The following is a 25257-nucleotide window of genomic DNA, read 5'->3' as shown; positions in this document are numbered from 1 at the left end:
CAGCACTGTGCTCCCTCAGTACTGACCATCCCACAGCACAGTGCTCCCTCAGTACTGACCATCCGACAGCACAGTGCTCCTTCAGTACTGACCATTCGACAGCACTGTGCTCCCTCAGTACTGACCATCCGACAGCACCCTGCTCCCTCAGAACTGACCATCCGACAGCACTGTGCTCCCTCAGTCCTGACCATCCGAAAGCACAGTGCTCCGTCAGCATAGACCATCCGACAGCACTGTGCTCCGTCTGTGCTGACCATGCGACAGCACAGTGCTCCTTCAGTACTGACCATGGGACAGCACTGTGCTCCTTTAGTTCTGACCATGGGACAGCACTGTGCTCCCTCAGTACTGACCATCCGACAGCACAGTGCTCCTTCAGTACTGACCATGGGACAGCACAGTGCTCCCTCAGTACTGACCATCCGACAGCACAGTGCTCCTTCAGTACTGATCATCCGACAGCACTGTGCTCCCGCAGTACTGACCATCCGACAGCACAGTGCTCCCTCAGTACTGACCATCCGACAGCACAGTGGTCCCACACTACTGACCATCCGACAGCGTTGCACTCCCTCAGTCCTGACCATCCGACAACACTGCGCTCCCTCAGTACTGACCATCCGACAACACTGTGCCCCCTCAGTACTGACCATCCGACAGCACTGTGCTCCCTCAGTACTGACCATCCGACAGCACTGTGCTCCCTCAGTACTGACCATCCGACAGCACTGTGCTCCCTCAGCACTGTGCATCCGACAGCACTGTGCTCCCTCAGCACTGTGCATCCAACAGCACTGTGCTCCCTCAGTACTGACCATTCGGCAGCACAGTGCGCCCACGGTACTGACCATCCGACAGCACAGTGCTCCTTTATTACTGACCATCCGACAGCACAGTGCTCCCTCATTAATGACCATCCGACAGCACAGTGCTCCCTCCATACTGACCATTCGACAGCACTGTTCGCCCTCAGTACTGACCATCCGACAGCACTGTGCTCTCTCAGTATTGTCCATCGGACAGCACTGAGCTCCCTCAGTACTAACCATCCGACAGAACTGTGCTCCCCCAGTACTGACCATCCGACAGCGCAGTGCTCCCTCAGTACTGACCATCCGACAGCACAGTGCTCCCTCAGTACTGACTATCCGACAGCACAGTGCTCCCTCAGTACTGACCATCCGACAGCACTGTGCTCCCTCAGTACTGACCATCCGACAGCACAGTGCTCCCTCAGTACTGACCATCCGATAGTACTGTGCTCCCTCAGTACTGACCATCCGACAGAACTGTGCTCCCCCAGTACTGACCATCCGACAGCACAGTGCTCCCTCAGTACTGACCATCCGACAGAACTGTGCTACCCCAGTACTGACCATCCGACAGCACTGTGCTCCCCCAGTACTGACCATCCGACAGCACAGTGCTCCCTCAGTACTGACCATCCGACCACATTGTGCTCCCTCAGTACTGACCATCCGACAGCACTGTGCTCCCCCAGTACTGACCATCCGACAGCACAGTGCTCCCTCAGTTCTGACCATCAGACCACATTGTGCTCCCTCAGCACTGCACTGCAGTGTCAGCCTGGATTATTTGTTCACATGTCCGGAGTGGGACTTGAACTCACAAATTTCTGACTCAGATGTGACAGTGCTAACACTGAGCCACGGCTGAAACCTGAAATGGGGAGATGGAAATGGAGGGGCTGACGGACGGCATACTGGAGCGTGAATATGGCTGAAGACACGGCTGTCAAAAGTCGGACAAATGAACTGTGGATGCACAAGTTGCAAAAGTGGAGGACCGGACTGGTGAGCGACTCACCAATCAAAAAGCCAGGGATGGGAAGGAATTCGTCACTCGGACTTCCCAATTTTTAACTGGAGGAAATTGTGTCTCATCCAAAACAGAACGTGGGTCTGACGAGCACAAAGACTTTGGAGTCATAGAATCTTAGAACGGTTACTGCATAGAAGGAGGCCATTCGGAGCATCAAATACGTGCTGGCTCTATGCAAGAGCAATCTAGCTAGTCCCACTCCCCAGCCCTATCCCCGTTGTTCTGCCTTTTTTTTTCCTTTCAAGTACTTATCCAGTTCTCTTTTGAAGGCCATGATTTAATCTGCCTCCACCACCCCCTTGGGCAGTGCATTCCAGATCCGAACCACTCGCTGTGTAAAAAAGTTTTTCCTCATGTCACCTTTGGTTCTTTTGCCAATCTCCTTAAATTTATGTCCTCTGATTCTTGACCCTTCCGCCAATGGGAACAGTTTCGTTCTATCTACTCTAACTGGACCCTTCATGATTTTGACTACCTCCATCAAATCTCCTCTCAACCTTCCCTGTTCCAAGGAGAACAACCTCAGCTACTCCAGTCGATCCACGTCACTAAAGTGCCTCATCCTGGGAATCATTCTAGTAAATCTCTTTTGCACATTCTCTAAGGCCTTCACATTTTTCCTAAAGTGCGGGGCCCAGAACTGGACACAATACTACAATTGTCGTCGAACCAGTGTTTTATAAAGGTTCATCGCGACATCCTTGCTTTTGTGCTCTTTGCCTCTATTTATAAAGTCCAGGATCCTTTATGCTTTTTGACCTGCTTTCTCAATCTGCACTGCCATCTTCAACGATTTGTGCACATATAACCCCAGATCTCTCTGTTCCTGCACGAAGGGTCAAGAGAGGCGGTGGTTTTGTCATCGTCCGTATGAATGCTGGTCCAGGTCTGTGGACTGTGTCACCAAAGGGCAGCATGTAGATGAGGAAGAGGAGGGAGCCAAGGATTGAACCTTTAGAAACATCAGAGATAACGGTGATAGGTTGGGAAGAGAAGCTTCTCCTGGCTCTGATCAGATAGGTGAGTGGAACCAAGTGAGGGCAGTCCCAGCAAAAGAGGCCAATACCGATGAATGAGGAGGTCATTGGTGGGTTTCCTGTAGGTGTACAGATGGGGAGGGGTGGGCCATGGAGGGATTTAAACCCAATGATGAGAATTTTAAATATAAGTGATATGGAACTGGGAGCCAGTGAGGGTCAGTGAGGCCGAGCCGGACCTGTATGCTGGTTGGACACGGACAAAAGAGTTTTGGACGAGTTCACATTTATTGAAGGTTGAGATTGGGTGGCCGGCCAGGAGTGCATTGGAGGAATGGAGTCTGGAGGGGACAGAGGCATTAATGAGGGTTTCAATGGCAATGGGCTGAGAAAGGAAAGGAGGCGGGTGAGGGAATCACTGGGCCTTTATGATGGAGGTCAAATCGGGTCATGAGCTCAGCTCGGTTTGACACGGGACCAATTTACTGGAGCCGTTAACCAATGTAGAATGAACGGGTAAACATCTGCAGTAAAATAGCGGAGAGAGGAATGTCAATGGGACACCTTCAGTGTCCGTCCCCTAATATCACCCACAGTCATTTCTCGGCTGCAATCCTCAACCTGCCCTTTACCTGTCCCAGTGTCAGAGACTCACAATTCATATGTTAACTGGGAAACTGCAGGAACAGAGTGAAACGGGTCTGCTTGTGCCCCTGGATTCAGTCCACACTGCGGAGAAATCGGTAACATTTATAAATGAATCACCAGGAGTGAACATGGTCAATACAATTATATAAAAACTGTAAATGGACAAGCTCATTATTATTGGATCAGTCCTGCATGAGAACAGATTTAAACTTTATTCCTGAGAGAGATCTGATTAAGTAATATCGTGGACTTTGAGATGTTTGTGTTTTATTCACCACATTATTTACATCGGAGTCAAAGCTGCTGATGTAATGTGTTTGTTAAACTGACTGTAATTAACAGCAATGGTCAGGAGTATAACCGTGTCAGTGGAGACTTACCCACTGTATAAATCAGGACTTGTTGGAATGGATCAGCTCAGAGTGCCTGCTGGAGCTGTGGTTTCCAGGCCAACAGAAATCAGTGCTTCTCACAGAAATGGGATATCCAGTAATAATTCAGATACAACGCATGTATTATCCTGTTCTTGCAGCCGTTGGAGTTCCAGGTAAGCCATTATCCCAGCTGTTAATAGTTTAAATCAGTGTTAAGTCCAATGCTGTACTTGGCAAATTACTTTTTCTCCCGACATATATTACACAGTGACTGTTCTGTTCTATTGGTTGAATGATGGAATGTGTTAAGTCTCTGCTCTTTCGGTCTTGTAGGAGGTGCATTATATCCGTAATGAACTTTCTATATCCAACACTGGCATTGTTACTGGATTATTCCCTGTATTAATATATTGTTGACTCATGCTATCTCCTTAACTTGTAAACGCTCGAACTTGTAGGAGTTATATTATATCTGTAGTGACCTTTGTATATACAAACCTGGCATTATTACTGGATTATTCCCTGTACTGAATGTGTTGGAATCAGACGCTGTCAGGACTAAGAGTTGGTATCAGACCACCAGGAGCTGTTAATATTTCCATCGTGTGGAACTAACCTGTTCTGGAATATGTTTTCATCAATGTGTTTTCAGTGATTGATAATGAGACAGCTCACGGTCTCAGTGTTACAAGGAGGCAGTGCAGTGTCCTCCCTCCCCAATAACATGCTTCAGTTTAACTGAGATTTCAATGTATTTATTGGTGATCACTGTTATGAAATATTATTTCATTATGTGTGTATCTGACGCCGCTCCAGATGTCTGGTTAATGAACTGAGTTTGCTGCTGACTCTTTCACATCTCCTTCTCTGCTTCAATGTGGATGAATTCATTGACTGTTACTGGACTACATTGTAAAAATGAAATGTTTCGATGTTATCTTGTATCAGTTAACACTCTATCTGTTGGAAACAGGAGCCCTTCTATGTATCTGTAGATTATAAGTGTGATTTTGGCGTTTTGTTAATTGAACAATCCTGCCATCTATCACTTTACTTTATAATTACTGCAGCAGGAATCTTAATTATTGTGAGATCTATTTGGGAGAGGAAATTGATTCTGTTTATTCCATGATTTGTAGATGAAGTGAACAGTGTAGGTGAACAAGTGGAGAATTGAATGATCTGTAGAAATATTAAACTATTCCACAGAGGCTTCACTATTTAACAAACTGACACTGAGAATAGGATCGGTTGAACACGGGGCAGGTGAACAGAATGCAGGCACAAGCTGATAGGATTTAATCGGATATAAAAATGGACTTGAGAAAGAGAGTAGATTGAGTGATAGAGAGGGCCACTGAGAGGGAAAGCGAGAGGCTGTGGTGTGAATAATTCATCAGAATGAACTGCTGAAACTTCCAGTACAATTAAATATAGAACATGTGACTTATGATATGGTCAGATTGGGTGAGTTTATATTGTGGGACTCGCTCCTTGTGTTTTTTCCGTGTCAGGCACTCAGTCTGTTTTTGTGAATGTTCCTTGTTTTCCAACGTGTCACTAAACATGATTAAAAGTTACTTCAAGAAGAGAATCAATAATTTATTGATCGTAATGAATTATCCGGATACTGTACGTTAAAGTTGGGGTGAATTCAATGAACAACGAGGTTGATTTAATTAATACATATCAATTTAATTTTCATTGAATGCACAAAGTGAATTTATTGAACATATTTTATACCCAACACAGGTTCGCTGACAGCTATAACCACAGAAATGAACTGTTGAATGTATTAGTTGTATTATGTTAGTGGGACCTATAGATTAGATTTCCTCTAACACTCTGCTGCAGTCTCTCCCTGTGAATCCCAGCCTCTCCTCACTGCATTGAATCCTCTGTCTCCTCATCCGTTCCTTCAGTTTGTCCACTTTCCCAAATCTTCTGCTCCTGATTCCCCTCCAGCTCCGACATGTTCTTTTCCTTGTCTCCCTCCCAATCTCACTCAATGGCTCGGACTCCAGCTGCCTTTCCCGTTCAGTGCCAGCCCCTGTCGGCTCTCTTAACCAGAGCAACAAAGAGGCTGCACGTCCCCCTATCCCCTCACCTTCCCGACACTTCCCTCTCTTTCCCATCAGTCTGGGACCCAAATCCAGCTTTAATCCGCTGGATTCCCATTGTGTGAAACGTCTTCTCCTTTCCGCACCAGCACTGCGCCCTCACTCACCCCTCCCAGTGGATCCGGTGCTCACTGTATTCGCTTTCTGTATCCATCTCCCAATTCATTATTGATCATTGTGTTTAAAAACATCTCTCTGCCCGAAAGTGCTGTCCAGGTCAATCAATCACTTCCCACCCATCGATGCTGCAACAAAGCTGGAAATTTCACCCCAGATCCTCTCAAACTGCTGCTTTGGCTCCAGGTCTGATCAGTAATTTCTCTGCTTCCTTTTCTCTCTCTTACAGTTAACTTGGTGGCGATTGTGATCCTGTCCCGAGGAAAGTGCGGTCTCTCCAAATGTATCAGTCGCTACCTGGTGGGAATGGCAATGGCCGATCTCATGGTCGTTATAGCGGATCCGATATTGAGAGAGATTCCTTGGATGTATCGCCCATTTTCATTCCTGGACATCACTCCCGTGTGTAGTTTTATTATATTCTTGGGTTCTGCAGCCACGGGGGTTTCTGTCTGGTTCACAGTCACTTTCACCTTTGATCGATTTGTGGCCATTTGTTGTGAGAAGCTGAAAACTAAATATTGCACCGAGAGAACGGCAGCTGTGGTTCTGGGAACAGTGAGTGTGCTGGGCTGTTTGGTGAATGTCCCCTGGTACTTTACAAATGAACCTGGCTTTATAATTGACAATGTTCCCTGGTTTTGTGAGACTAAATTGATCTTCCGTACTTCCCCCGCATGGGCCGCATTTGAGATGTTTCACCTCATTTTAACCCCATGTGTCCCGTTCTGTCTGATTTTCCTGTTCAATGTTCTGACGGTCAGGCGTATTTTGGTGTCCAGTCGAGTCCGCAGGGGACTCCGGGGCCGCAGCAATGGAGAGAATCAGAGTGATCCAGAGATGGAGAACCGAAAGAAATCCATCATTTTACTCTTCAGTATATCGGGCAGTTTTATACTGTTGTGGCTGACACAGGTTGAATTTTACATTCATGTGCGAATTGCAGACATTCAGTCTTATTACTCCTATACTGACCCTGTTTATCTCACAGAACACGCAGCAAAGATGCTGCAGCTTCTCAGTTCCTGCACAAACACGTGTATTTATGTCCTGACCCAGACTAAATTCAGAGAGGAGCTTAAGAACGCAGCGAAATATCCATTCAATCTAATTGTTAAATTAGTGAAATCATAGAAAGAGCTGAAGGGTTTCAAGCACTAGAATTAAATCGCATTTCATTCTCCATCCCGTACACTTCCCAGGGCATGGAAAGTACATTTTATATTAGCAGCACAGAGTCCTGAAATGATCTGAAATCTGATTCTGATATATTTTATTGACAATCTTTCCTATTGAGGCAGGATTTACTCTGCAGACGACACATGAATTGTTGCTCGAAATGGCGGCTCTAAAGAGCTCAGCTGGACTTCAACCAATTGGCCACCGGGCAAAATTTGAAAAGCTGGTCATAAAAGTAGCTGCTGTGGGCCTGATCAGAATGGATACAGTCCACATAAATGGAAAAGGAGAGAGCGAGGGAGAGAAAGGGAGAGAGGGAGAAAAAAAATGACAGAGAGTTAGAGAAAGAGGGAGAAAGAGACAGAGGTGTGGGAGAGAAATACAGGGAGAGGGAGAGCGAGACAGGGGAGGGAGAGAGAGACACACAAACAGCGGGAGAGTGAAACAGAGAGAAGGGGAAAAAAGAGAGAGATTTAGACAGATGGGGAGAGAATACAGGGAAAAGAAATATAATGATTAAAAAAGCGCAGAAAAATTTCAGACAGATTCACATAAAAGCGAGGGTGTGTGTGTGTGAAAGAGAGAGAGTGAGACACAGAGAGAGAGAGAAACGAAGAGGGAGAAAGACAGAGCTACTTGGAAAAGGAGAGATATAAATACAGTTTGTTAGAAAGGAGAGAAAAATAAAGAGAGAAAGAAAGAGTGAAAGAAATCATCGATATAATGAAACAGAGCAAACAGGCATGGATGGAACGACAGAGAGAGACTGACAAAAAGTTACAAAGTGATGGAAGTAGAAATGGAAATAATAAGATAGAAAAACAGGCAGAAAATAAAAAGAGACAAACGATATAAACAGAGAACAGACACAATGAAAGACGGACAATCATATATAGTGACAGGAGGGTAGAGACAGGAGTGAGAATAGAACACAGAAAGCATTAAATAACCAAACAAACTGTGTAATCAGCCTGGAGTGTGTGAGAGTGCTGACCAGCAGAACAACAGCAGATGAAGCAGGACAGACAGTTCATGTTTGTTCTGGGGTAACACTCTTGTGGATTAAATTTTTACATTTCTAAAGGTGATGCCTGTAGGCTGCATAATAAAGTCACTCAGTCTCGTGTACCTGACCCTGACCATCACTTACTGCAGGAGTTTTCCAGCTGCTCTGTGCAGTGAAAGATCATCGGATAAACGAAAGCCTGAGAATAAATCAGCTTCAGCATGTCTGAAGGAAAAGGATTGTTAAAAGGTGGAAGGGTTGTTAAAATGATTGATAATAACACATTATGAAAGATCACACAGCAGAGGATAGATCACTATAGCAACAAGAACGATTCCAGGAGGGCTAGAGGTGGTTTGAAAATCTACGGAATTAACTTGGTTACGTTGTGGACACTGAGAGAAAACAAGTGAAGTGTCAATCAATCATGGGTTTTATTTGTAGGAACCTTTTGTTGATAAGCCATCGTCCCAGAGATGTGATTCTCTGTTAAAATGGGTCTTTAAAAGCTGGGCAGAAGTTGAGTGGGGAGAGACACAGATCCACCACTCGGGCTCCAACCTCACCTTTCGCTTCCTGTCAGCACCACCTCACCTCGAATTTTCCTGACTGCTCGCTACCTCCCAGCTTGATGCCTCGATGCTGGTTTACCGATTGCCTGTGAAGCAAATGACCTGGATACAAGAGAAAGCCACGCTACACTGCAACATTATCCATCAAAATACCTGGAGACTTGCTCCAAGTTTGAGCCAACCACAAGGAAATAAATTTCGTTACGGACTTAGCCTAAGATCGACATTGGATTTCCAAACGGTTACGTATTTTTGGAATTCAGAATGTGTTGTTTTATTGGTGTTAAAGCAATTTTAATTCGGGCATAAACCCAAGGTGTTGTTTAAATTCTAATCTCAATTTTTCTGGTTTATTAACATTAATAAATTATTGTTTTCTTCATAAAACCATAGTTTGTGCCTGAAGTTTCTTCAGGATAAAGAGCCCGTTATTTAAATATGAAACTAAACCTTGTGGAGATAAACAGTCATTGCCGCAAATTAAAGTGTGAAATCACTTTGCACCTTTTTGCTCCTCCATCTGTACCACGTGTAACTTTCCCAGTGAGCTGCTGGATTCTGTAATAAATCACAATGTACTCTTACCCCTTCTGCTGTGTCACTAAAGTGCTCTGTTACTGTTACAAATACTGTTATTGTTTCAGATTAAAGAAAAATATGAATAATGGAGAAATTAACCAAATCCCAGATCAGAACGACATTCAGATTGAGTCCAATTTTACTCTGATTTATTTAGTAGAAGCTACAATTGCAAACTCTATTCAAAATGGCTCATTGGACCTTTCCTCTGAATGTCTGGTCTCTCCTTCTCTGTAAGAATTAAGTCCAAATAACCAAATGTTAATCCTTTTTTGCAGAAGTTCACATTTTGGTCTTTATTTCCCTCACTGCACCGCTGTCTTTGTGTTAAACACCAGCTAGTGCCAGTCTCACACAGTTTGTATCTTTAACTATAGTGCAACAATGATTTAACAGGAACACCAAATGAACCCTCTCCTTGTCTCTCACCGTGACAAGCTGCTCCTCAGTGAGATGGATGCCTTATTAACGGCCATTATGTTTCAGGATCAGGACGGCCATTTTGTTTAAGCTTCATTGCGGTCAATTTGTTCCTGATCACCATATTGCCCCCATTAAGTTCGCCACCTTGCGCCTCAGTTAAATGGCAGCCTTGCCCCTCAGTAAGATGTCCAGCTTGCCCCTCAGTACGATGGCTGCCTCACTGGTGTCCATTTTGTTTCAGTTTCATGGCATTGAATTTGTTGTTCACAGATTCATGGTTTCATGGTGACTATGGCACAAGAGGAGGCCATTCGGCCCACTGTGCGTGTGCCGACTCTTCAAAAGGGCTGTCGAATTTGTCCAATTTCCCCCTCTGCTCTTTCCTCACATGCTTTATGGAGGCTTTATAATAGTAGTTGTATAATCGAAATACATGTGTATGTATAGATGCAAATTGATGTTGTAATAGTTGCTGTAATATATAAATAAAAGTTGTTGTTGTCGATAAAGATTGTCTCTCAATCTTTTACTCTTTGGATTCTTCTCCTTTATAAACTGGGCTTTGTTTCTGTGTCAATGAATGTTGCTGAGAGATTGTCCCTGTAACTGAATGAGGGATCATGCTGTTTATTAGGTTTCTAAAAAAACTATTTTGCTTTCGCTGTTTTAAACGTCATGAATTTGTTGGAACTATTTGGCTAATTGGAAAAATCAACAAACTGTAAGTTGCCCACAAACTGCAGGCTTTATGTCCACTGCTAATTAAAGTAAGAGAAAAGAGCAAAGGCAAAGTTCGTTCACCTTTGCAAACTACAACAAAACGGGTGAAGCAGCAAAAAATGCCCAGGCTTTTTTCGGCTGCTCCAGGAACAGAAGATCAAATGAGCACAGGGGTAATTTGGACCCTGCAGCAAACACTAACCAGGACAGACAGACAGACCAGCACCTTTCAGGGGACGGTTGGGGGATGGTGCTTGAGGGAGTGAGGGAATGAGTGCCAAAGCAGGAGAGAACACGCAGCAAACTTGTATTAGAGAGGGAGAAGCAACTTGTGCTCTTCAGTCTGCCCTGAGTGTCTTTCTCTCTCTGTCTCTCTCTCTCTCTCCCAGCATTTCTCTCTTTTCTTCAGATTCTCTGCTTTTTAACTGGGGAGTTTGTTTGTCAGTGGTGTTTGCTGAGAGATTGCCTGCCTGTGTAATGGAATGAGTGAATGACTGTGTGTGAATATGTGTGAGTGAGTGAGTGTGGGGGAGCTCTGGGCTCTTGCTGTGCCTTTTTAATCACTTGCTTTGTTTACAATCAATTCCTTTTCACAATCTCTCTCTCCAGAGGAATTTGTTTGTGGAAATGCTGTAACATAAAGATGTGGAATGAGAATGTTTTGGAGGAGGAGTATTCCTTGTACAAGAAGCTTTCTCTCCACAGGGGACTGACCGAGGCCTTCACCAGAGGCTGCACGCAATGGGGCTCACGTGAATTTTGTCTGGATCACTATGGGATCAATGGGTCACGGTGGGATCACTCGGAACACCGTGGGATCACGGGCTGCTGGTGGATCACTGGGACACTGTAGGCTCACTGGGACATTGTGGGATCACTGGGACACTGTGGGATTATTGGGACAATGTGTGATCATTGGGTTGCAGTGGGATCACTGGGACACTGCAGGTTCACTGGGACATTGTGGGATCACTGGGGACACTGTGGGACCAGTGGGACAATGTGTGATAATTGGGTGACTGTGAGATCACTGGGACACTGGCGGCCATTTTGCTTAAGATGGCCGCCTTGCTGGCCGCCATTAAGTTTCAGCTTCGTGGTATTAAAGGAGAGATGTCTTTACTCATTCTATGTAATATATAAATAATATAACACACGTTATTTTATATACACAAGTTGTTGAATACAAAGAAAGTCTCTCAAACTTTTACACAAATGCAGTTTGGATACTGGGACCTCTGGGTGTACCGTGAAATCACTGGGTGCGCTTTGGGATCATTGGGATCATTTTGAGAGCACTGGGACACTCTGGGATTACTGGGGCACTTTGGATCACTGGGTCACTTTGGATCACTGGGAGCACTGCAGGATCAGTGGGTCCCTCTGCGATCACTGTGGGATCACTGGGTGCACTGTGGATCACTGGGACACTGTGCATGACTGGGGAACTATCACTGGGTGCAATGTGGGATCACTCGGTGCACTGTGGATCACTGGGACACTGTGGATCAATGGGGCACTATCACTGGGTGCACTGTGGGAATTTATTTCATAGTTGGGCCGAAAGGCACTGTTTACCTGCTGTACATTCGATGTAATTCTATGTAGCACACGAGTCGTTGTTGTTGTTGTTGTTGTTGCTGCTGCTGCTGCTGCTGTTGCACAAGAGACTGTTGACAAAAATGAAAGCGCATGGAACTTGAGGCAACATATCGACATGGGTAGAGAATTGGTTGGGAGATAGGAGACAGAGAGTAGGGATAATGGGTCCATACTCCAATTGGCAGCATGTGACTAGTGGTGTCCCCCAGGGATCTGTAACTGGGGTCTCAGCTTGTCGCCATATTTATCAATGACTTCGATGAAGGAACAGGGAGTCGTATATCCAAGTTTGCTGATGACACTAAGTTAAGTGGTAGAGTCAGTAGTGTGGAATGCGCATGGAAAATTGGAAAGGGACATTAATAGATTCAGTTAGTGGGCAGAACGATGGCAGATGGAGTGCAATGTGGGGTAATCCACTTTGGACCGATGGTCAGGGTATTTTCCAAATGGGAAGAAGCTCGGAACTGTGGAGAAGCAGAGAGAATTAACGGTTCATTTACATAAATCAGTAAAAGCCAACGGACGGGTCCAAAAATAATTTAAAAGGCTAACGGAATGTTAGCCTTTATCTCAGGGGGCTGGAATATAAAGAAGTGGAAGTTATGTTACAGTTATATAAAGCTCTGGATAGACTGCGTCTGGAGTAACTGCGTTCAGTTTTGGACACTGCACCTCAGGAAGGATAGATTGGCCTTGGAGGGGGTGCAGAGCAGATTCACCAGAATGTTACCGGGGCTAAAAAGGTTAAATTATGAGGACAGGCTGCATGGACTCGGCTCGGATTCCCTCGAGAAGAGAACATTGAGGGGCGGTCTGAGCGAGGTGTTTAACATGTTTAAATGATTCGATAGAATAGAGAGAGAGAACGAATTTCCTCTGGGGAATCAAGAACGAGGGGGACATAATCTTAAAATTAGAACCATGCCATTCAGGTTCGAAATCAGGAAGCACTTTTTTACACAAAGCGCAGTAGAAGTCTGGAACTCTGTCCCCCAAAAGGCTGTGGATTCTGAGGGTCAATTGAAGCTTTCAAGACTGAGATCGATAGATTATTGTTGGTTTAGGGTATCGAGGGATGGGGAGCAAAGGCGGGTAAATCGATTTGAGGTACAGATCATCTCTGATCTAATTGAAGGGCGGAACAGGTTCAAGGGGCGAAATGGCCTCCTCCTGTTCCCAATGGAAATGTTGAGAATATGCTTTGTTGAGGCTGTGACGTCTGGGTCAACCCCTGTCCAAACAAGGCAGGTCACATTTGGGAGTTTAATAACTTTGAAATGAACATTTTTCTTTTGTGACTTGTGCAACTTCGATCAATTGAATAGTTATGAAAGAGAATCAATGCAGTCATTCTAACTTCTGGCTGATGATCAGAACAGAGGTTTCTGCAGTGTTGTGTTTATCATGTTCGCCTCACACGCGAAAGTTTCCCGGGTGGAAACATTATGTTGGGGCAATTTTTTTTTTCACTGTGAAATACCAGGTCCTGTTAAATTGAACACAAATTCGTGGTCTCACGAGCACTGAACATTTTAAACCGAGCCCTTAAAAATACAGTGTGTAAAATGAGAAGGGATAAAAAGTTCATCGCACAAAATAAATTATTAAAGTTTTCCAACTTCCCTCAGCAGCCTTTCATTCTGCAAAATAACGATATCGGTTAATTCATGGTGATTAAAACAATGATTGTTTTAATGAGTAAGTTCGTGCGATTAATGTGTTCAAAAGTTGCTTTCCTGATCGGGAATCGAACCCGGGCTGCGGCGATAAAGGCGCCAAATTCTAACCACTAGACCACCAGGGAGCACTATTTCCAGTATTATCAGATGTAACATGGATTTTCCTTTCTCTGTGATTGAGCTTTTAATTCTGTTTAGCTCCTTATTGCGAATATTCCCGTGATTAAATAAGAATAATGCACAATAGGCTCATGAAAACCCAGGGAGGTCGCATCCCGCTCACCGAGCCTTTATGGCAGCATTTATCTTACCAAGCACTGGAGTGAGTGAAACTGTCTCCGGGGCGGTCTCAGTGTGGAAAGGAATGCGAGTGAACGAGTTATTTGTCGGTCAGGATGGCCGAGCGGAGTAAGGCGTTGCGTGCAGGTTGCGGTCTCTGCTGGAGGCGTGGGTTCAAATCCCACTTATGACAGTGGTTATTTTGACTCCTATTTCATTTGTTGCTTGAGCTGCAGTTGAATTATCGGCCCAGTTGATTTGCTCTTCCCGCAACAACCAATCCGGTCTCCATCCACGGCACGTTTTGACGCCCACCGTCTCATCCCCAAACCGAGCTTCAAACGAAAATATGCTAGAAACACAAGGCGATAATTCAACAACTATGGAGAGAACAGACACTTGGGGAAATGTACCATCGGTAGAGGAGTAGGCCATTAAGCCCCTCCAGCCCGCTCCGCCATTTGATAAGATCATGGCTAATCTGTGGTCTAACTCCATATATCTGCCTTTGGTCCACATCCCTTCATACCTTCGGTTGGCAAAAAGCTATCTATCTCAGATTTAAAATTCGCAATTAAGCTAGCATCCATCCCCGTTTGGGGAAGAGAGTTCCAAACTTCTATCACCTTTGGTGTGCAGAAGTGTTTTCTAATCTCACTCCTGAAAGATCTGGCTCTAATTTTTAGACTGTGCCCCCTGGACCGAGAATCCCCAACCAGCGGAAATAGTTTCTCTCTATCCGGAAAATGTCAATGACACAGTCAATGAAAGGTGCAGTTCACGAAGGCGGCTCACCAGCACCTTCTCAAGAGCAATTAGGGATGTGCAATAAATGCTGACCTTGCCATTGACACCCACATCCCATGAATGAAGACAAAAAAAGTCGCCTGCATGGCCGAGTAATTTCGTGCTGCTAAACGACGGGAAGAATGAAACCATCGGCTTCAGTCCTTTGAACGAACTGTATACACTTGCCGTCGAGCTCAATCCCCACTTGGTCCTCTGCCCCGAATATCCACTGCATCAGAAAATCCTCCATAACATAGAATCTCAGCATGGAAACATCACAGAAGGAGGCCATTCGGCCCATCGTGCCTGTGCGAACTTTTTGAAAGAGCTACCCAATGAGACCCACTCCCCTTCCCTTTCCCCAAAGCCCTGCAAAATTTTCCCCTTCAAGGATTTACCCAGTTCCCCTTTGAATGTTATTATTGAATCTGTTTCCACCACCCTTTCAGGCAGTGCATTCCAGATCATGACAACTCGCTGCGTAAAAACATTCTCCTCATCTCACCTCTGTTGCCAATTACCTTAAATCTGTGTCCTCTGGTTACCATCATTTCTGGCACTGGAAACAGTTTCTCCTGATTTATTCTATCAAAACCGTTCATGATTTTGAACACCTCTGTTAAATCTCCCCTTAACCGTCTCTGTTCAAAGTAGAACAACCCCAGCTTCTCCAGTCTCTCCACCTCACTGAAGTCCCTCATCACTGGCACCATTCTAGTAAATCAACTCTGCACCCTCTCCAAGGCCTTGACATCCTTCCTAAAGTGTGGTGGGCAGAATTGTGTGGTGGCCAGCTGGGGCGTAACCAGTGATTTATAAATGTTTAGCATAAGTTCCTTGCTTTAGTACTCTAGGCCTCTATGAATAAAGTCAACGATTCCGGGTATTTTTTTTTACAATCTATTCAACTTGTCCTGCCACCTTCAAAGATTTGTGTGCTTATGCCCCCAGGTCTCTCTGTTCCTGCACCTCCTTTAAAATTGCACCATTTAGTTTAAAGAGCTGGCACAGGCACGATGGGCCGAATGGCCTCCTGTGTTTCAATTATTCTATGTTTTTGATTACACCTCTATGAAGCGCTTTGGGATATCCCCCAGAAGTGGGAGTCAGCAGTTCACTTTCTCCCTTAACACTTCCATCTGACCTGGGCTGGACTAAATAGATATTTTCGTGGTGTAATGTTTATCATGTTGGCGTCACACACTAAAAACTCCCGGTTTAATCCCGGGTCAGAAACAATTTGATGGAACTTGCTCCTCACAAACTTCCAGGCGCGAGCTTTCTATCGTGCAAATTGGGCTGCAATCCTTTCACATTCAACAACGGCTGCTCCAGATTCCTGGTCTCATTACCACTGAACACTTTTAAGCAGTGCGTAAAATGGGAAGGGATGAAAGTTACAAAAGTTAGCGTCGTTTCGACAGTCACTCGGCAAACTTGTTAGCATTTCATTCAGTGCGAAACAGAAAGTTGTGCGTTTATTAATGGTGATTAAAAGATTCACCTTTTTAAAAATTCGTTCACGGGATGTGGGCGTCGCTGGCGAGGCCAGCATTTATTGCCGATCCCTAATTGCCCTTGAGAAGGTGGTGGTGAGCCGCCTTCTTGAACCGCTGCAGTCCGTGTGGTGACGGTTCTCCCACAGTGCTGTTGGGAAGGGAGTTCCAGGATTTTGACCCAGCGACAATGAAGGAACGGCGATATATTTCCAAGTCGGGATGGTGTGTGACTTGGAGGGTAACGTGCATGTGGTGTTGTTCCCATGTACCTGCTGCTCTTGTCCTTCTTGGTGGTAGAGGTCGCGGGTTTGGGAGGTGCTGTCGAAGAAGCCTTGACGAGTTGCTGCAGTGCATCCTGTGGATGGTCCACACTGCAGCCACAGTGCGCCGGTGGTGAAGGGAGTGAATGTTTAGGGTGGTGGATGGGGTGCCAATCAAGCTGGCTGCTTTATCTTGGATGGTTTTATTTGTTGCTTGAGCTGCAGTTGATTTTTCGGCCCAGTTGATTTGCTCTTCCCGCAATCAGCAACCCGGTCTCCGTCCACGGCAGGTTTTGACGCCCACCGGCTCATCCCGAAGCCAGGAGAAGTAAATGCCTTTCATGACTGCTGCTTACAAATGTATTTACATGTATCTGTATTATTTATTCACTTATTGGGGTGTATATAATGTCAATGTATTTTCTGGATATTTATTTCTCTATGTCTTATTTCTTATTACACACAAATACATAACACAGATACACAGCGATATAATGATAACCACCACACAGTTACACCCAAATGTATTTATAAGTGTCACAGATGCAATCATATATATTTATAACAAGATATATCATGTTGTAAAAATAATTAAAATAAATTCATAAATGGCACACATAACATAAACACTCACTTTGTAAAGAAGCATGGCATCCATTTGTACACATCCATTGTTTAAATTTTCACACCGTCCTGTTCGCAGTCCTGAACAAATTCCACACACAGAAACTCTCAGAGTTTTTTCAGATGCTGCCCGCCCTATTGTGCATTTTGAGCAGTTCCTTTCCTGTGATGTGATGATTCTGGGTGCCGGGTGTGTGTAATTGGATTTGCTGCAGTCGTGCTGCCGCGGACAGGTGAAGGCAGCTTCTGAGGCTGCCTGATACCCGGTGGGAGTGGGCGGGGATTTAGTAATCTGAAATAAATGAAACGGTGTGTGAGAAACTTTCATAAAGGTAAACATCCAAATCTTTGCTATCAGACCTTGTAGCGCAACGGTAGCGAGTCTGACTCCAGATTAGAAGGTTGTGTGTTTAAATCACGTCGGGGTCACAGTTGTCCTTAGTGTTGTTAGGAGGCTGGATAATTCCCGCTTCCTTATTACAATCCCGTTTTCACAACAAACAGAATCCTGCTCTGAATTCCGCCTCACGAATTCCCCACTGTCAGGGAGAGAAGCGTCTGATTCCCTCATTTATTTATTGCAAGAAACATACACAAACACACTTATTAATTCAAAATCAGCCTGCAGCTCCACACGCACAGAGATAAACACAGCCAGAGAGACAGGCAAACACCGGGAAATAGACAAACCGGTTTCTCAGAGAATTGCCTGTACCTCCACGGTCGAATGGAAGGTATTTTGTTGTTCGCTTTCGTTCCACACCTTGGAATTCAGGAGAATCTGGTACATGGTTTGTCGGACAAGGCACGGGCGCGATGGCCCGAATGACCTGCTTCTGAGCTGTGTCCTTCTCCGATTCTGAACTCAGCCCCTCACGGGGAGCCAACAGCTGCCTCGCTGCAATAACAGTCCAAATTGAGCCATTTCAGCAGGCCCGGCTAGTTCAGTTGGTAGACCATGAGACTTTTAATCTCAGGGTCGTGGGTTCGAGCCCCATGTTGGGCGAATTCTGTTTTAAACTTTCACGCTGCTTTCCCGAGTGAACCCTCCGCTTGCTTCACTGTCAGTGCAAGAGACGATTCTGTCAGTGCCGCCTCGTGTGCAATGGTCAAAACTTTAAAAGGAGCAGAAGGTTATTTGGGGTTCAGATACACAAACCTCTCTGATGACCCTGAGATTATGTCAGAGGTTGCTGCCTCACCTACATCTCTTGCTCTCTGACGAGGCACTTGCTCCAGTTTCAATTTACAAACTGGGTGAGTTGGTGATCGGGTGCAGGAGAGCTAGTTTGTGATCTGAGTTGGAGACTCAGCGGCCCCGGGTGAGACAGAGAAAAAAAGTCAGTCCAGGCCCGGCCCCAATCTGCGGATGTGGAACAAAATACGGGAGGAGAGTGCGGTGTGAGGTCCCTGTCAAACCAACTGCCCGAACAAAGCTGGCCACAGTCACAGAATCAGAATGGCTACTTCCTGAGGGGGGAGGCCGGTTCAAGTGGAAAAGGATCCGGACGAGAATGATCTGATTCATAATGTTAGGGGAGGGAAATTAGGGAGCTCCTTCGGAACGTTAATTACTTGAAAATGAAGACTTTTTCCTGTGTTGCTTGTGTGGTTTTGATGAATGAAATGTTTGTAAAAAGGCATCCGTGGAGAAGGATTGAGAGCTTTTAGGACTAGAGGGGAAATTAGGAGATTTTTTTTTCACACAGAGGGTTGTTACGATCTGGTAGCCACTCCCTGAAAGGGCGGTGGAAGCAGCTTTCATAGGAACTTTCAAAAGGCAATTGGACAGGCACTTGAAGAGAACTGATTTGCAAGTTTACGGGGAAAAGGCTGGGTTTTTTGGACTAAATTGGACAGATCTTTCAAAGAGTCGGCAGGGCAACACGGCCGAATGGCCTCCTTCTGTGCTGTAATATTCTATGATTCTATTCCATTATTTTAGTGTGGGACATGAGAGATGTTGTTTAAAGAGAAGTAAAACTGTCCCAATCAGAGCAGAGAGAGATGACTAGTCAGTTCCCCTCTGTCCGGTATCAGTCACCAGCGGTTTTTTTGTGGTGTAGTGGTTAACAGTTCGCTTTACACGTGAACGGCCCTGCTTTCGATCCTGGGCGGACAATTTATATTGCAGTTACTGTTCACATTCTATATTAATGACTTAGATGAGGGGACCGAGTTTAATGGATCCAAGTTTGCTGATGATAAAGAGATAGATGGGAAAGTAAGCCGTGAGGAGGACGCAAAGGGAGGTGGACAGGTTAAGTGATTGGGTAAGAAAGTGGCAGTTGGAGTATAAGGTGGGAAAATGTGAAATTGTCCACTTTGGTAGGAAGAATAGAAAAGCAGAATATTTTTCAAAAGGTGAGAGTCCAATAAATGTTGGTATTCAGAGGGAGTTGGGTTTACTTGTAAATAAATCACAGAAATTTAACATGCAGGTACAGCAAGCAATTAGGAAGAAAAATGGTATGTTGGCCTTATTGCAAGGAGGTTGGAGTATAAGGAAGTCTTGCTGCAATTAAATAGGGTTTGGTGAGAACACACCTGGAGTACTTTGATGTAGTCCGCATAGATTTTAGCAAGGCTTTTGACAAGGTCCCAATTGGCAGACTGGTCAAAAAAGATGGAAATGCACGAGAGAGGGGACAAAGGAGATTTACGAGGAGGTTGCCATGGCTGGAGAATGTTGGCTGTGAGGAAAGATTGGATAGGCTGGGGTTGATTTCTTTGCAACGGAGGCGCTGAGGGGTGATTTAATTGAGTTGTACAAAATTATGAAGGGCCTTGATAGAGGCGATTGGAATGACCTATTTACCTTAGCAGGGAGGTCAATAACCAGGGAGCAGAGATTAAAAGTGATTGGTGGAAGTATTGGAGGGGAGCTGAGGAGAAGTTTTTTCACCCAGAGGGTGGTGGGTGTCTGGAACGCACTGCCTGCGAGGGTGGGAGAGGCAGAATCCCTCGTTACATTTAAATAATACTTGGATATGCACCTGAAGTGGCATAACGTAAAATGCTACGGACCGAGTGCTGGAAAGTGGGATAAGACTGGGTGGCTTATTTTCGGCCGGCGCGGACGCGATGGGCAGAATGGCCTCCTTCTGTGCGGTAAATTTGCCATGATTCGACAAAATTTGCGTTTGTTTTTTGTAAAAGCAAAATTCCCTAACCGAGAATCGAACCCAGGCCACAGCTGTGAAAGTCCCGAATTCTAACTACAAGACCACCAGGGAAGCCATGGCAGATTTTCAAATATATCTGGGAGTGTTTACATTAGGTACAAATAATATTTCTGGTTTCGTGACTCTGTTATTCACAAATGTATTGTTGTATTATTTGTATCATTTATTTATTTATTGGGGTGTATATATTGTAAAGCTACTTTGGCGCTGATATGAGTCTGTATAATTCCGCAATTAATGCTTCATTTGCGTTTTCACAATAACAAATCTGTCTCACTTGTTCCCCAGTGTCAGGGAGGGAAGTGTCTGATGCCCTCTTTTATTTAATGTTAAAAACAGAAGACAAACACTCGGATTCGTTCAATATCAACCTGCAGGTCGACAGAGACACAAAGATAATCACAGCCAATGATATGGACAGGCAGGGTCGAGTTTACTGAAACGACAGACAAGAGTGGTTGCAACTTCCAGGCCGAGCCAACTCAGTCAGTAATACATGAGCCTCTTAAACTCAGGGTCGTGGGCTCGAGCCCCACCTTGGGAAAATGCACTTTCAAACTGTTTCTGTTGCTTTCAGGGGCAAACCCCAGCTCTGACTCCCCCCTGACCTCCCGTGCAGTGTCACCGCGCACATTGTGGCCGCGCCCGGGCTGATTTCTCTCTCTCTCTCACCCGGGACCGCTGAGCCTGCTGTACCGTGATCACCAACTCATCCAGTTTGTAAATTTAAACCGGAACAGGTTCCTCACAAAGGGCAAGAGAAGTTGGGAAGGCTGCAACCTCTGACAAAATCTCATTCCCATTAGAGGTTTGTGTATCTGAACCCCTGACACTTTCTGCAACTTTTAAAAGTTTTGACATTCAATGTACAGGACTCGGCACCTTTAGACTCGTCTCTGACACTCACAATGATGCGTATGGCCGTTTTCACTCGTTAAGCAGAGATTGTGATATTGTGATATTGTCTTAGACTCCCTCACCAGCGGAAAGGGTTTGTCTGTCTACATTTCAAAATCATAAAAAGCCTTCTATATTCCAGGGAATAGAAGTGTGTAACCGCTGCTCATAATTTAACCATTCGAGCCCTGCTAACGTTCTGGCAAATCTGGGCTGCGCTCCTTCCAAGACCAATATACCCTTTTGGAATAAAAGGGAATAAAACTTGAAATGAGCATCACTGAGGATCAGTTTTCTCTCACTCAAAGTTTCGTGAAGTAAAAGATACAGCTTTTCAATAATAAGGGAGCAGCCACTGTCGCCTTTTTTGGCAGGAGAAAAAAACTCCTACCTGGATTTTTATGGAGAGCAAGTTTCAGCATAATATTTATGCTCTGGAACCTTTCGTGTGTTAAAGCAAACGCGATAACCGCTACACTACGGAAACTGCTACTATTTCATTAACAACAATGGTGAACTGATTTACTCTCCTGTCTCTGTTCTGATTTGGAATGTGTTGCTTCTCCGTTCAGCAACACTTAACATGTTACAAAACAGAAGGAGATCATTCGGCCCATCGTGCCTGTGCTAGCTCTTTGAAAGTGCTATCCAATGGTCTCACCACCCATAAGTTCTTTCCTCAGAAGCCCTGCAATTTATTTTCCTTTTCAAGTATTTATCCAATCCCCTTTTGAAAGTTACTATTGAATCTGCTTCCACCGGCCTTTCAGGCAGCGCATTCCAGATCATAACAACTCGCTGTGTAAATTATGTTCCCTCATGTCGCCTCTGGCTCTTTTGCCAATTACCTGAAATCTGTGTCCTCTGGTTACCGACCCTTCTGCCACTGAAAACAGTTTCTCCTTATTTGCTCTATCAAAACCTTTCATTATTTTGAACACTTCTGTCAAATCTCCCCTTAACCTTCTCTGCTCCAAGGGGATAATCCCAGCTTCTCCATTCTCGCCATATAACTGAAGTCCCTCATCCCTGTTACCATTCTAGTAAATCTCCTCTGCACCCTCTCCAAGGCCTTGACATCTTTCCTAAAGTGCGGTGCCCAGAATTGAACACAATACTCCAGCTGCAGCTTAATCAGTGTTTTGTAAACGTTTGTCATAACTTTGTTGCTTTTTTACTCTATGCCCCTATTAATAAAGTCCATTTCACAAGGCTGTCTATGTCCTCCTGAAGTCTGATAGTATCCACCACATTGTTTGATAGATTCCCGAGTTTCGTGCCATCTGCAAACTTTGAAATTATACCCTGTACACCCAAGTCCAGGTCATTAATGTATGTCAGAAAAATGAAAACTTTTTGCAGTGTGACTTGTGTGACTTTAAGCCGAGTTTATATAACATCTTCTCATAATTTAAGGCATCGCACCCTGGTAACAATCTGGTGAATCTGTGCAACACTCCTTCCAAGGACAATATATCCTTTCAGATTCAAAGGGTATGAACTTGAAATAAGCGTCACTGTGGATCAGTTTTCGCTCACTCAAAGTTATCTGTTGAGTGAAATAAAAGAAAGCGCTTTTAAAGAATAAGCAAGCAGCCACTATCGCCCCTTTTGACAAGCCTATTTTGTGGCAATTTATCAAACGCCTTTTGAAAGGCCATATACAAAACATCAACCACATTGCCCTCATCAGCCGTCTCTGTTAACTAATCAGAAAACTCAATCAAGATTTGCCAAGAAAGCCACAGTGGCTTTCTTGTCCAAATGACAATTGATTTTGTCCCGGATTATCATTTCTAAAAGCTTCCCACTACCGTGGTTAAACTGACTGGCCTGTAATTGCTGCGTTTATCCTTTCACTCTTTTTTGAGCAAGTGTGTAAAATCTGCAATTCTCCAGTTCTCTGGCACCAAACCCTGTATCTAAGGAGGATTGAAAGGTTATGGCCAGGACCTCTGCAATTTACACCCTTACTTCCCTCAGCAACCTAGGATGCATTCTATTCGGACCAGGTGACTTATCTACTTTAAGTACAGCCAGCCTTTCTAGTATCTCCTCTTTATCAATTTTCACCCCATCCAGTATCCCAACTACCTCCCCTTTTACTGTCATTTAGGCAGCATTTTCTTCCCCGGTAAAGACGGATGCAGAATACTCATTTAGTACCTCAGCAATGCCCTATACCTTCATGTGTAGATCTCCTTTTTGGTCCCTAATCGGTCTTACCCCTCCTCTTACTACCCGTTTACTATTTATATGCCTATAGAAGACTTTTAATGACTTGATGAAGGGATCGAGTTTAACGTATCCAAGTTTGTTGATGATACAAAGCTAGGTGGGAAATTAAGCTGTGAGGAGGACACAAAGAGTCTGCAAAGGGATATAGACAGTTTTAGTGTGTGGGCAAGAAGGTGGCAGATGGAGCATAATGTGGGGAAATGTGAGGTTATTCACTTTGGTAGGAAGAACAGAAAAACAGTATATTTTTGAAATGGTGAGAAACTATTAAATGTTGATGTCCACAGAAGCTTGGGTGTCCTGGACACCTGATCTCCAGGTTGTACTTACCTAGTATAAGCATATAAAACCTGATGACGGAGAAAGGCTAAATAAGCACGAAGACATGAAGCAATCCTTGGTGGTTTCTGAGAGTCAGCAAAGTGGGATGGTTTACGACCATGAGTTAAGATCAGTGGTGATTACGTACAGAACAATGCAGCCGAATCGTATAAAGATAGGGCATGCTCCCTTCTCAAATGTTAGAGCTCTCAATAGGGGTCAGTCAGAAGTCCATTGCCACAGGCAGTCCGCAAAGGTCAGGTCTGATATACCTGGATTCGCAGACAGGTCAGTTTGTGTTGATTGCTTGACATTAATGTAATCTGTAGACAGTTATATTATAATAATAATCCTGTTGAATGTATTGTTGAAGACAGCTGTGGTACAACTCTGTTGTAAGTCAATCTACTAAACTTGCTATTTTGTAACCACTCGGGCTAAAATCTAACGGAAGTTATTGTTGATGGATTAACAACACATAGTTGCGACAGTAACGGGAGAAATCCGCAAACAAACATTCACTTTATAAATAAACATCACACCCATAATTTATATTTTCACACGTTCTCTTTTGCAGTTCTAGCCAAAGTCCAAACATCGAAAGTCCACGTGTTTTTCAGTAGTTTCCCGTCCTGTTATGTATTTTGAGCAGTTTCCTACATGTATAAACATCACACCCATAGTTTATATTTTCACACGTTCTTTTTTGCAGTTCTAATCGAAGTCTAAACACCGAAAGTCTAAGTGTTTTTCAGAAGATCCCCTCCTGTTATGTACCTTGATCAGTTTCCCACATCCATTTCCTGTGATGTGATAATTCTGGGTGCAGGATGAATGCAATTGGATTTGCTGCAGTCCGCTGACAGCAGGCGATGGAAGCGAGCGCCATGCTGCCGCTGACAGGTGAAGGATCCTTCTGATGCTGCCTGACATCTGGTGGGAGTGGGCGGGGATTTGAAAGCCAACCCATTCCACCAATCTCGGAGCTCTAAAGCGGTGCTTGACAAACATTGATAGAAACAAACACGCACTGTAGCATCCAGGCCTCGTGGCGCAACGGTAGCGCGTCTGACTCCAGATCAGAAGGTTGCGTGTTCAAATCACGTCGGGGTCACACTTTTTTTCCCTGAGAGCCGGTTTGAACAATTCTGCAATTCAATTTTTCTTTGCGTCTTCACAATTAACAGAACCCTGCTCGAAAGTCTGCCTCTGGTCGGGAGGGAAGCACCTGATGACCTCATTTATTTAATGTAAAGAACAGAAGACAAACACACATCTTCGTTCAAAAACCACCCTGCAGGTGGACACATAGTGAGATAAA

General features: G+C 44.6%; 2 non-coding genes and 1 pseudogene across 2 annotated transcripts; all 3 read left to right on the top strand.

Annotated features, from left to right (window-relative positions):
* Positions 1–25257, top strand: part of LOC137317445 (zinc finger protein 271-like) — a 433617-nt pseudogene that overhangs the window by 161020 nt on the left and 247340 nt on the right.
* trnak-uuu (transfer RNA lysine (anticodon UUU)) lies at positions 18229–18301 on the top strand. The gene has a single exon. It is a non-coding gene; the product is annotated as a tRNA-Lys (tRNA).
* On the top strand, positions 24979–25050 carry trnaw-cca (transfer RNA tryptophan (anticodon CCA)). Its single transcript has one exon. It is a non-coding gene; the product is annotated as a tRNA-Trp (tRNA).

This window comes from Heptranchias perlo, unplaced genomic scaffold (assembly GCF_035084215.1).
Source record: "Heptranchias perlo isolate sHepPer1 unplaced genomic scaffold, sHepPer1.hap1 HAP1_SCAFFOLD_62, whole genome shotgun sequence".
NCBI lineage: Eukaryota > Metazoa > Chordata > Chondrichthyes > Hexanchiformes > Hexanchidae > Heptranchias > Heptranchias perlo.
Note: the sequence above shows the minus strand (reverse complement) of the source record. Positions and strands in the feature narration are given on the sequence as shown.